The 12,154-nt window shown below is 47.5% G+C and overlaps 1 long non-coding RNA gene across 1 annotated transcript; it reads right to left on the reverse strand.

Moving 5' to 3' along the window:
- Positions 1-5,632: 5,632 nt before the first annotated feature.
- Positions 5,633-10,343, reverse strand: LOC146869589 (uncharacterized). The gene is made up of 3 exons (XR_014962131.1): positions 10,154-10,343; positions 6,797-7,171; positions 5,633-6,074 (listed from the first exon to the last, which is right to left on the reverse strand). It is a non-coding gene; the product is annotated as an uncharacterized LOC146869589 (long non-coding RNA).
- Between the last annotated feature and the right edge of the window lie 1,811 nt (positions 10,344-12,154).

Below are 12,154 nucleotides of genomic sequence, written 5' to 3' on the forward strand. Positions count from 1 at the left end.
TATTATTATTATTATTATTATATGGATTTATAGAGCGCATGGCTGCCCTAGTGCTTCCCAGCGCTGAGAGGCACATAGTTAAATGGAATTGGACAGACCTTAAAGGTGTTGCTTGAACAGCCATGTTTTAATTGCTTTGCGAAACTGCAGTTCTTTGTCCAGTGTCCGAAATTCCAATGGTAGAGAATTCCAGAGTTTGGGGGCCAGGTAGGAAAAAGATCTTCCTCCCGACCTCTCTCTTGTGACCCTAGTTGGTTTTAGAAGTCCCTCCGAGCTTGATCTCAGATGCCTGTTTGGGTATAAAGGGATATTAGACTCTTGATTTTCCTAGGGCCCCTATTATGTAGAGCTCAGTGCATCGTGACCAGAATCTTAAATTTGATTCTAGCCTCTACTGGGAGCCAGTGTAGCCCTTTTATGTTTTTTTTTACTGACTTCAGAGCAGGAATATTGGATAGCATCTTTGCTGCTGCATTCTGTACCACTTGCAGTTTGTGGGTCACATATTTTGGTGCCCCTAGGAAAAACTCGTTTCCATAATCCAGGCGCGAAGTGACCAGGGACTGGATTACCGTCTTCCTGCACTGCATAGGAATTCGATCTAGGATTTTTCTGAGACTTCTAAGTAGTCCAAAGCAGTTGGCTGTGACTTTCTTGGCTTGTGTCACCATAGAAAGATCCTTTTCTAGCTAGACACCTACGTTTTTTATTATTTCTTTAGGTACAGGAGGGCTGCCTAGACATTCCGGCCAGCATGTGGAGGGCCTGGGAATTTGCTTGTTCCCGAGGACCATTAACTCTGTTTTGTCCCAGTTTAATTTTAAGCAGATTTTTGTCATCCATGCCTTGACTTTTTCCATACAGGGTGATATTTTCTCGGAGTCCCTACTGTTTTTTGGGTCCAGGGAAATCACCAGCTGGGTGTTGTCCACTTAAGACGTCATGGAGATATCAAACTCTTAGACAATACCCGCAAGTGGTTGCATATATACGTTGAATAGTGTGGGGCTTAGTGAGGAACCCTGTGGTACCCCACAGCTTAGTGACATAGTTTTCGAGAGGGTGGTGTTTTCCAATACTTCCCTTCAGAAACTATGCCAACCACTTGAGCGTAGTACCTTGTACCCCGATGGCCGAGAGTCTCTTTCGTAATATGTGGTGGTCTACCATGTTGAAGGGAGCACTTAGGTCCAAAAGGAGTAAGGACGCTGATTTTCCCTGGTCTAATGATGCTCTGAGTTCCTCCACCACCAGCGCCGACTCTGTGCTGTGTTGTGCCCGGAAACCAATCTGGTGGGGTGGTGGCATTGATTTGTTTCTAGAAATTCTGCCAATGATCTATCGATGTGCTTTTCCACTAGCTTACCCACAAAAGGCAGCAAGGAAATAGGGTGGTAATTAGCTAGTTGTGAAGCTAGTTGTTAGCTAATCTTATGAAGACCGTGGTGGTTCCTCATTAATGTATGTTATTTCAACATCTCAAACACAACCCGTGGGAAATGGAGTTCCTTTTGATATCCCCTTCTCACAGCACCACGCCAGGATAAGTCTGGCTAGAAGCAACAAATATACTTTTTTTTTTTTTTTAATTGTGTTTATTGACATTTTGAAAAACTCAAAACATACAACCCAACAGGCCAGCATGTTAGCAATATATGTCAGGAGTTGGAATTAACACAGTTCTTATATTACAAAGCAGTGTATCATCAATCCGCGATCTATACACCCACGCCGGAGAAGGAGCATATCTATGCACAACCATTTTCTTATATCCATTAAGAATAAGCATTACAGAAACCATGCATGCCGGTCCTAGGAGTCGACAGACACAGAAGAGCAAAAAAGAATAAAACCATTGCCACATCACAACAAATTACCCATCGGAGTTTCACTCTTCTGTGCTTCCGCAGTCATTGAATCCTGAGCCCAACCTATAAACGGTTCCCAGATATCACACGGTCTTGAAGTAGGGGGCATGAGTTCCCAAAAAAGGTTCAGCTGTATATGACCATATTTGACTTCTCTGATCCACCCTTTAACTGAAGGCACCCTCTTCTTTCCCTAATGTACTGCAACCTGACGGTTAGCAAATTACAGAAGTGCATGGAATTTGCGCATCTTATTTGGAGTGTCTTTTACATAGCTCAGTAAGCCTAACATGGGGGATGGGGCAAGTGACGCCCCGATAATTTGATTCACTGATGTAAAAATTGTGGACCAAAAAGAGGAAAGTTTTAGGCAATCCCACGCCATGTGAAGAAAAGAGGCTGGAGTAAACCCACATCGCCAACAACTTTCATCGTCCCTAAGCCCCATACGATACAAACCAACAGGTGTCCTATAAAATCTATGTAAATATTTTAAATGAATCAAGCGAAGTCTGTAGTTAGGGGAGAGTTCAGTAAGTTGGCCACAGCAGAAGTTCCATTGAGCTTCAGTTAACGGAGTAGGGAGCTCGGCGTTCCACCGTTGGTGGGCTCGAGTTTTCACCAGCGGGGCGGTGTTTTGCATGTGTGTGTATAGACGTGTAATAAGTTTACGGGGAGATGGGGAGCGCAATAGGTTCTCCAATGTAGGCAAGGATGGTGGTGCCATTGGGAAACCCTCGCAAAGTGCCCGGCAGGCTGCACGCAGCCTATGATATAAGAACAGCTCGGCAAATGGTACCACCTGACCCTCAGCTGCTACCGGTGGGGTTCTGAAAGTGTTTCCCGGCTACAGGTCTGCAAAAGTGTGAAGGTCCATCTTTTGCGCTATTGTCTTGCCAATACCATCCTGAATGCAAGGCAGCATGGGGTTTTGTGCCAGTGAGATGGCTGGGGCGTACAATATCGGAATATTCGCTCTCTTGCGCTGCTCGTCCCATGCCCAACGTAGTGTCTTGGAGGTATCGATGTCGCCACGAGGGTGCCGTGATGACTGCTAGAGTGCCACCCTTAGGGGAACAGGCGCCACTGCGTCGATCTCAACTGCTACTTGGTGTTGGAAGGGTGTTGGGTGCACCCAGTAGTGCAGGAATTGGGCCTTAGCACAAAGGACATAGAGTTGCATATCCGGGGCACCCAACCTCTCCTGCTTCAACGGGAGTGTCAATAAATCCCAGAAGACTCTGGCCTGTCTGCCCGCCCACACCAGGGAGACCAGCTGTGACCTCAAGGTCTGGAAAAAATGCTGCATGAGAGGGATCAAATTTTAACAAATAAATACAAACATTTCGGTAGGATGACCATCTTAGCTATCGCAATCTTCCCTGCCAAGGATAACGGAAGCCTAGACCATATTTTAACCTTCTCTTCCAACCATGTGACGACGTGCCCATAATTGAGATTCCATACCTCCTGCGAGGTACGACTGAGCCATATGCCCAAGTATTTGACCGCCTCGGCCTCCCACTTCAAAGGGAATTCAGAGGTCATCTGAGGTGTGCCATCTGTAAGTGGAAATATCACAGACTTTGCCCAGTTAATACAGATTCCGGCCAGGCCCCCAAAGCGGATAAATTCCCTTAAAATGGGGTACAAGTTCACCTCAGGATCTATAATGTAAAGGGTGACATCGTCTGCATAAAGCGAAATGAGGAGGCTCCTGGTGCTCAACCCTATACCCCGAGCCGTATGATGTTGCCTGATGCACGCAGCCTTGGGTTCGATCGCGATCGCAAAAAGCAATGGAGAAAAGGGGCACCCCTGCCTGGTGCCTCTCGTGATGGGGAAAGGGTCTGAGAGCAAGCCATTCACCCTAATCCGGGCGGTGGGCAGAGTGCAGAGCAGCCGGATACGATTTATTAAGAGCGGGCTCAACCCCATGCGGCCTAATATAGCAAATATATATGGCCACTCGAGCGTATCGAACGCCTTGGTGGCGTCTAAAAAAACTACTGCGGCTCGCACATCAGGGTGTAGGTAGTGCAGCACCGAGAAGAAAGTCCGCATGTTGTGAGAGGTCAACCGTCCAGGAATAAATCCCGACTGGTCAGGGCGAGCAATGATGGGAAGTAAGGGCTGCAACCTATTGGCAAGTAACATAGCAAGGATTTTAACATCCACATTTATCATTAATAACGGCCAATAGGAGTCCAGCTCCGTTTCTGTCTTTCCAGGTTTCAATAGGGTAATAATTATCGCTTCCCTCATGGACGGGGGTAATACACCATCGGTTTGGGCCTCCTCATACAATGCCAGCAGTCGAGGCGCCAGCTCCTCCACGTATGTTTTATAGAAGGAGGTGGTCAAGCCGTCAGGCCCAGGAGCTTTGTCAAGTGGTAAACTTTTTATGACCTGGGCGACGTCTTCCCTGGTAAACGGTAAGGCCATATAATCTCTTTGATTTTGATGGAACCAGACTAGTTCCAACGAATTGAGAAAGGGTTGCATTCCCTAGGGACACGTCTCCTGTGTGGCAGTGTAAAGCTGAGAATAAAACATGGAGAATGCATCCAAAATATCTGTCTGACCCCTGACAGCAGTACCCTGTACGGTGAACAATTTGTGGATGTACGCAGTGGATCTAGGAGGATGGATCAGACCGGCCAACGTCAGTCCTGGTCTATCGCCCTCTCTGTACCTTCGTGCCTACGCATACTTCCCTAAGAATTTAACTTCACGTTGTGCCTCCTCGGCGTAATCTAATCATTTAGGGCCATATGTAGGTAGAAAAGAATTTGCGAATCTGAAATTGCGATTTTCCGCGAATCGCATTTTCAGAATCGCAAATTCCGATGTAGGTATTTTTTCGCAAATATTTAGCGATTCCCAAAAATTCGCAGATTTATTTAGCGATTACCCAAATTGCGATTCCTTAATTGCAAGAACGCAATTAAGGAATCGCAAATCTGGGAATCTGCAATTCAGGTGCAGAATGATGACATCACACCCAGGAAGTGTCACTGCCCATGCTGCACCTGATTGCAGGCAGCTGTGTTAGAGCCAGTAGCTGTGTGAGAGCCTGTGTGGAGAGGAGAACGGTTGTGCTCAGCTACTGAAAGCAAGTCAAATGGAGTCCCAGGGGCCAGAGAAGCAGCAGGAAGAACCACCAAGAAAAAGGAAACAGAAATTCAGCGAAAGGGAGCTGGAGGTCCTCACCCCGGAAATTGTCAGCAGCCATGATCTCCTGTTTGGCAAAAGTTCCCTACGTGTGCCAGAGGCAAGAAAACGAAAAATATTGAGTAATATCCAGGAAAAAGTTAATTCCATTGGCGTCACACACCACACAGTCGAAGACCTCAGAAAAAGGTGGTACGATATGCGGCAAAGGTCAAAGGAGAGGGTGGCTACAAGACTGGCCGAGGCCAAAAAGACCGGTGCTGGGCTGTCCACAGCAACAGAACCAACGCCCCTGGAGGAGCTGGTGGAGGGCACACTTTAGCCTGAGAGTGTGAGTGGCGTGGCTGACCTGGACAGCTCCGAAAACACAGACACCAGACAAGGTAAGATGCATGGCAAAGCCCCCTTGATACATCCCCACCCTCTCACACACCCCAAAAGGCAACCTGAGTGCAAGTGCAAGTATATGTCCACCAGCACACCCAGAAATGCATTATAGGAGATGTAGTCACATGCACTGATAACTGGGCCAGTGAGACACAGCCAGGTGGAATAGGGAGGACTCCATCATGCAAATAGGGAAACAGACAGATAGTACCCATGTGAATTTTATTGTGTAAACTATAATGCATTACAAATGCGAGACAGGACACAGAACTAATGTGTGCCATTCAATTCACAGCACCACCACCAACACAGGAAATCATGCCTGAATGTGAGGAAACTGCAGAAATGGAGGACGAGGCAGGGCAGGAGGAGCAGGGCAAAGCCAGAACATCAGACTCTGCACCATGCAGGCGGCGCAACATTGTGTCACCACTGCCACTGTTGGAGGCACAGGCACCAGACACAGCAGCAGAGCAACAGCCAGTGCACAGGCAGCGTGCAGGACAGCAGCCAACACAGTCCCCTGAACACTCCAGAGAAGGGAGAGGGTTGAGACGCAGGGCACGCCCGTCCACCAGCACTGCTCCTACCGTAGAGGACACGGTGTTCTCGGGCCTTGAGGGCAGCATGCTTAAACAACAGCGCCTGCAAGTGAAGGGGATACGGTCAATACAGCGGCAACTGGCTGCACACAATCACAACATGACCGAGTTGCGGGCTGGTGTAATGGCCATGACTGGTGCTTTGGAGGGACTGTGCAGGGAGATCATGAGGGACAGGGCAGCCCGGCGCAGGGAGAGACATCGCCTTCACACAAGGCTGGACTTGAACACTAGAGCAGTCAACCGCCAGTCAACCGCCACATCCCTGCTGGTCAGAAGATGTGTCAGTATGCAGCGTGAGATGGCCCACTGCTGCCAGGACGTGGGCAGTGTCCTGGTGCAGGTAACACATGCGGTGGACCAGATGCGCGCAGCTGCCACAGGTGGCATAGGCACACTTAGTGCAATGGACACAGACGAACAGTCCAGCAGGAGCAGCATCACTCCCCCAATTCCACAGGACAGACGCCGGAGTGCACGCCAGGGGAGAGTGGATGATGACTCCAGGGAGGGCACTGCGCAGACACAGCGAGGGGCAACAGGGCATGCACGTAGGAGGTGAAGGGACACCAGGGACTAATGGCCATGTGTGACGCAACACATTCCATGATGACTCAGTGGCTGACGGCAGTTATTGCACTGTGACACAAACATGTGCAAGCATGAACTATAAAGTCACGCTGTAAGATAGATGTATTCCTGCAACTAAGGAAATAAACATCACTGTCAAACACCATTCAGTGGCATTGTGTCCTCATTACTCACTTAGAAGTAGTTCTGTGGGATCTCATCTCGTCTCATGCGCCCGGCAGCCGCACCGGCCCCACCTGCTGGCCTGCGATGTGGAGCTGGTCCCTCCTCATCTGATGATTCAGTCTGTCAGATCCACTGGGGTGCCTTTTTTGGTAGCGATGTGTAGCATTGCACAGGCAACCACAATTTTGCAACATGTCTCAGGGCTGTACTGTAGCGCACCTCCACTCTTATGGAGGCATCGGAAACGGCTCTTTATGATTCCGAAGGTCCTCTCAATGGCACAGCGTGTAGCTCTGTGTGCGCTGTTGTACCTCCTCTCACCTGCAGTTGCTGGATTCAGGTATGGTGTGAGGATGTAGTCTCGTACAGCATACGCACTGTCACCTGCAGGGTATAAGCAGATTCATGTTCAATACTGTCCTGCCACTGCATAACTCTACTGGTTCTGTGTCTGTATGGCATGCATTTACCTAGCAGGTAGCCCTCTCCATGTTCGCCATTTGTGAGTCTGCGATGTAATGCACAGTGGCGAAACATGAATGAGTCGTGTGTGCTTCGTGGGTATTTGGCCACAATATCAGTGATTATATGTTGGGCATTGCACACTACCTGGATGTTCAGGGAATGATATGACTTTCTGTTCCTAAACACATACTCATTCTGTGATGGGGGTGAGATTGTGACATGGGTCCCATCTACGCAGCCAATGACATGGGGGAATTGGGCAATTTGGTAGAATTCCTGCTTGGTCTGATCTAGTGCCTGTCGTGTGCTTGGAAATTGTATGTGGTGATGCAGCCTCTGTACCATGGCATCCAGGAAAGCGTGGAGGAAGCGCGACAGTGCACTTTGAGAGACACCTCCTGCTGTGGCAATGACCCCCTGAAAACTCCCTGATGCCAGGAGGTGCAGTGAGCACAGGACCTGCACATGGGTGGGAATGGAGTGTGCCCTGCGTGTGGGGTGTTCAAGTATGGGTGTCAGCTCAGCTATTAAATCCAGGATGCTGCCTGGGTGCAGCCTGTAGTTCACATGGATCTCCTCCTCGGTCAGTTAGAAGAGGGTGATGCGTGCTCTGTAGATCCTTTCCTGGCGTCTCCTTCTCTGTGTGGCATCCCTGATTCGCAGCCTCCTGGCTATCACGTACAGGACAGCCATGGTGGGAAGTCCCAGTGGCATTGTGGGCCTGTTTAAATAGGTTGCTCATGGTTACCACCTGCTCAGAGTTGGTGGTAATTGAGAAGTGCAAATTTGCGAATTTCGTGGATTCGCTAATTGCGTTTTTTTCCAACATATATTTTTGCGCATTTGCAATGTGCGAGATCGGTAATAGCGATTTTCGCAGTTGATGTTGCACAGACTGCGATTACGCTAAATAATTCGCAGATTCTGCGTTACACAAAAATGCGAATCGCTAAATTAGCGATTCTCACTTTTGAGCAGCGGAAACCTTTCCTACATAGGGAAGGTCTGTTTTGCGATCACAAACACCCTGATTTTTGCGAATCGCAGTGTTTGCGATCGCAAAAGTGCTTCCTACATATGGCCCTTAGATTTCAGGAGGGCCATAGTGGCAGGTTCATTCGTGGAGTAAAATTGCTCCTCAAGGTCTTTGATTTGAGCCTCCAGGGAGATAAGTGTGCCCCTAATGGCCTTCAAGACTCCCGCCTGGAGGGCTATGCACTGTCCCCTAATAACCACCTTGAACGCCTCCCAGAGAGAGGCCTCAGTATCCACGGAACCGACATTGAGAGTGAAATAATCGGTAAGATCCGTCCGGATTTCCTCCTTAAAAGCCTCATCTAATAGGGCGTGTGGTGGGGGACGCCAGGAGAATGCTCTGGGAAGTGAGTTTGGGAGCGCCAATTTCAACAGACAAGGTGCGTGGTCCGATAGGGAACGCGGTAAGTGCAAGACATCAGAGGTCCATGTGGCTACATCCCGTGAGACCTATCGGGACCAAGCGCTATGATGGTTGGAGATACAGGTACCCTCCCTGACCAAGGGGTGTCTCCGACGCCATATGTTGACTAGGTCCCTGTAAGAGATTATAGCATTCAAGGCAGCGCCAGCAGCAGGATGCAAGGGTCTGGCCGCTCTCCTCCAACCATTGCATCATCTAAAATAACATTAAAATCGCCCCCCATAGAATTGTACTACAACCAGTTGCTCTAACCCTGGTCCAAAGAGCCTGAAAGAAGTTGGGGGAATCTACGTTGGGGCCATCTACCGCTACAATGACTAGGGGAACTGTTATAATCTAGTAAGTGATTAATGCATCCTCTCTGTTGCTGCGGCCTTGCCTTGCTGCTCAGTCTATGTGATGTCATCAGAATGTTGAGAGTGTTTGAGTGGGAAGAAGGAATCAGTTGGTGTGGAAAGGCTGAGCAGCGAGGAGGCTGCTCCTGGTGGGGCATGGCATGGCATTGTAAGAAGCATAGCATGAGACATAACTTGGATCCTATCTGAAGAAGAAAGCTGTGATCCTGAACTACATCTCTGGACTACGTATCTTTCATTTAATTGTAACACTGGCGACGAGTTTAAAGAACCTAAGTGCTACTTCAATGGAGATTGGACTTTTAAAACTGAAGAAACTACAACCTGTGGATTTGAACAAACCTGGCACCCCTAATGCCTCACCAGTGACCATTTCATCGGTCGCCCCAACCAGTAAGTGCCAGTTTGTCTTAGACTTTACTTCATTGTCTTGAAGCCTGCCTGTCTTTGCTGAACTGTTCCTGTCCTGTAACATGTTGACAGAGAACATTATCTGTAACCTGGACATTATTTGCATGTACTAGTGAGTACTCTACATTTGGATTTGGGTTGGTTCCTGCTACCTGTTGGATTTTAGGAACCAGTGATCTAAGGTGCCAGTTCCTACCTGCCTGTCTGCTGTCCACTGCCTGCCTGTCTTGGTGGAAGTCTGCCCTCCTGCTTTGGATGAACTGTCTTTGCCTTGTTGCCTGCGCAGTTACTTTGGAAAAGCGTTTTTTCCGTTCTGCTGTCTACCATGCTGTGCTGCATTTTCTTTGTTCCTAACCCTGGGACTTTGCTTGCTGTGACTCTAACCGGGTGTTCTGGACTCTGTTGTGTCCACTTCAGCTTAACTGGATCTACAACCACTGCTTGTTTTATACAGCCGCATCCTGGGTCAATTTGCAGTGCTTTGCGGTGTTACTACTTTGACTGTATCTTCCCATCACTCTGTTTGGATTCAGTTCACTGCGTCTTTTGTGACATTTGCCGAAGTAAGTTAATATTTGTGAATATTTTACATTTAACATTGGCACTCGGTTGGCAGTTTAACTGCAACATTGTCGTTTAAAATCGGTGCGCGTGTCACTAGTAGCGCGCTCTTACTTTCACAAGCCTGTTTCCCTGGTGTCATCGTGGTTCCCCTCAGACGTTCTATGCTGTTCACTCTGGATGCCTACTGCCCTCTGCCTTCAAACTGCCACCAATGCTCACACAACGTTTCCCTACAGCGCCAGGCATACTGTTTCCTTACTTGCTGCCCTCGTGGCTCCTCTCGTTCTCATGATTCAAATTCGTCATTATCATAGAGTGTTCTTTCTTCAGTATAGAGACACTCTGTTACTTCACTGCCATCATGTGGCCATGAGTGGTAATTCTACTGAACTTTGTTTGACATCTTCAATATTAACTTCACTTGCTGCTCTGCCTGCTTTTCAAGGAGTTCATTTTTCGTCAACCTGTGATTGGATCGTCTTCGCAACTTTATCATCTCTTGTGCCTACACTCTTCGGTGACAGGCACACCTGTTCTGCTTCACTTCGGTTTGGTGTTCCAAGCAAATGGAAAGGAAATTGTTGTTTTTTATAATCTTCCAGCAAGGTACTGTTTCATTGCGATTTACTTTTATCTACATGTTCTTGAAGCCTAGCATGCTTGCTTTACAGACCACGGTGACTACCTTCTTTATTTTAGCTTATTGTTTTCTTGGGACAGTGTATTTTTCATAATGTTGCTGTATGTGCTCAAAAGCTTTTATTGTGTCATTCTTTTAGGTTCAATTTTAGGTGTTTTTTTTTAACGCGATGATTGTATTATTTACTGGTACCTTATCCTGAATTTGTTTGAGAGGAGGTGAGAGAGTGTAGTGTTTTGTCTTGCATTTGTATGATTAGAGGGAGAGAGTATAGTGTTCCTGGTCATGTTAGTGTATGCCCCTCTGAATTGGTTGTTACCTCGTGTGAGGTGTTGGACTGCGCGTTACGGGTGCGTACATGAGAAGACCCCTTCTTTTGAAGCTTCTCTGATTTGACTGTTTTGGTTTTACCCTCTGAATTGGTTGTTACCTCGTGTGAGGTGTTGGACTGTGCGTTACGGGTGCGCACATGAGAAGACCCCTTCTTTTGAAGCTTCTCTGATTTCACTGTTTTGGTTTTACCCTCTGAATTGGTTGTTACCTCGTGTGAGGTGTTGGACTGTGTGTTACGGGTGCGCACATGAGAAGACTACTTTTGAAGCTTCTCTGACTTGCCTGTTTGGTTTTACCCTCTGAATTGGTTGTTACCTCGTGTGAGGTGTTGGATTGTGCGTTAAAGGTGTGCACATGAGAGGTCTACTTTTTGAGTAGCTTCTCTGATTTGCTTGTTTGGTTTTACCCTCTGAATTGCTTGTTACCTCGTGTGAGGTGTTGGACTGTGCGTTACGGGTGCGCACAAGAGAAGACTATTTCCTTTTTAGCGTCTCCGGATTTACCCTTGTTTTGGAAAGATGAGAATGCTTTTTAGCTTCTCTGGATTTACCCTTGTTTGGGAAGAAGAGAATATATTTTAGTTTCTCTGGATTTACTCTTGTTTTGGTTGAAGTATTTGTATCATCCTGTTGTTAGGGGTTGCAAAATTACCCTTTAGTGTTACGTCTTGAAACTTTGTGTTATTCTCGAAGCTTGTTGACTTTTGTATGTGTGTATTTCCACCACCGCACATTTTATTTATAATTAGTCGTATTGCATGTATGTACATTGATCTTGCATGCTTGTATTTTTACAATTTTGATGAGGGGGGGATGTGTTATAATCTAGTAAGTGATTAATGCATCCTCTCTGTTGCTGCCCTTGCCTTGCTGCTCAGTCTATGTGATGTCATCAGAATGTTGAGAGTTTTTGAGTGGGAAGAAGGAATCAGTTGGTGTGGAAGTGCTGAGCAGCGAGGAGGCTGCTCCTGGTGGGGCATGGCATGGCATTGTAAGAAGCATAGCATGAGACATAACTTGGATCCTATCTGAAGAAGAAAGCTGTGATCCTGAACTACATCTCTGGACTACGTATCTTTCATTTAATTGTAACAGGAACTCTGCCCAGTGTGCCCTGCATGAGGAGGTACCTGCCCTCGG

This window comes from Triturus cristatus, chromosome 1_1 (genome assembly GCF_964204655.1).
Source record: "Triturus cristatus chromosome 1_1, aTriCri1.1, whole genome shotgun sequence".
NCBI classification, from domain to species: domain Eukaryota; kingdom Metazoa; phylum Chordata; class Amphibia; order Caudata; family Salamandridae; genus Triturus; species Triturus cristatus.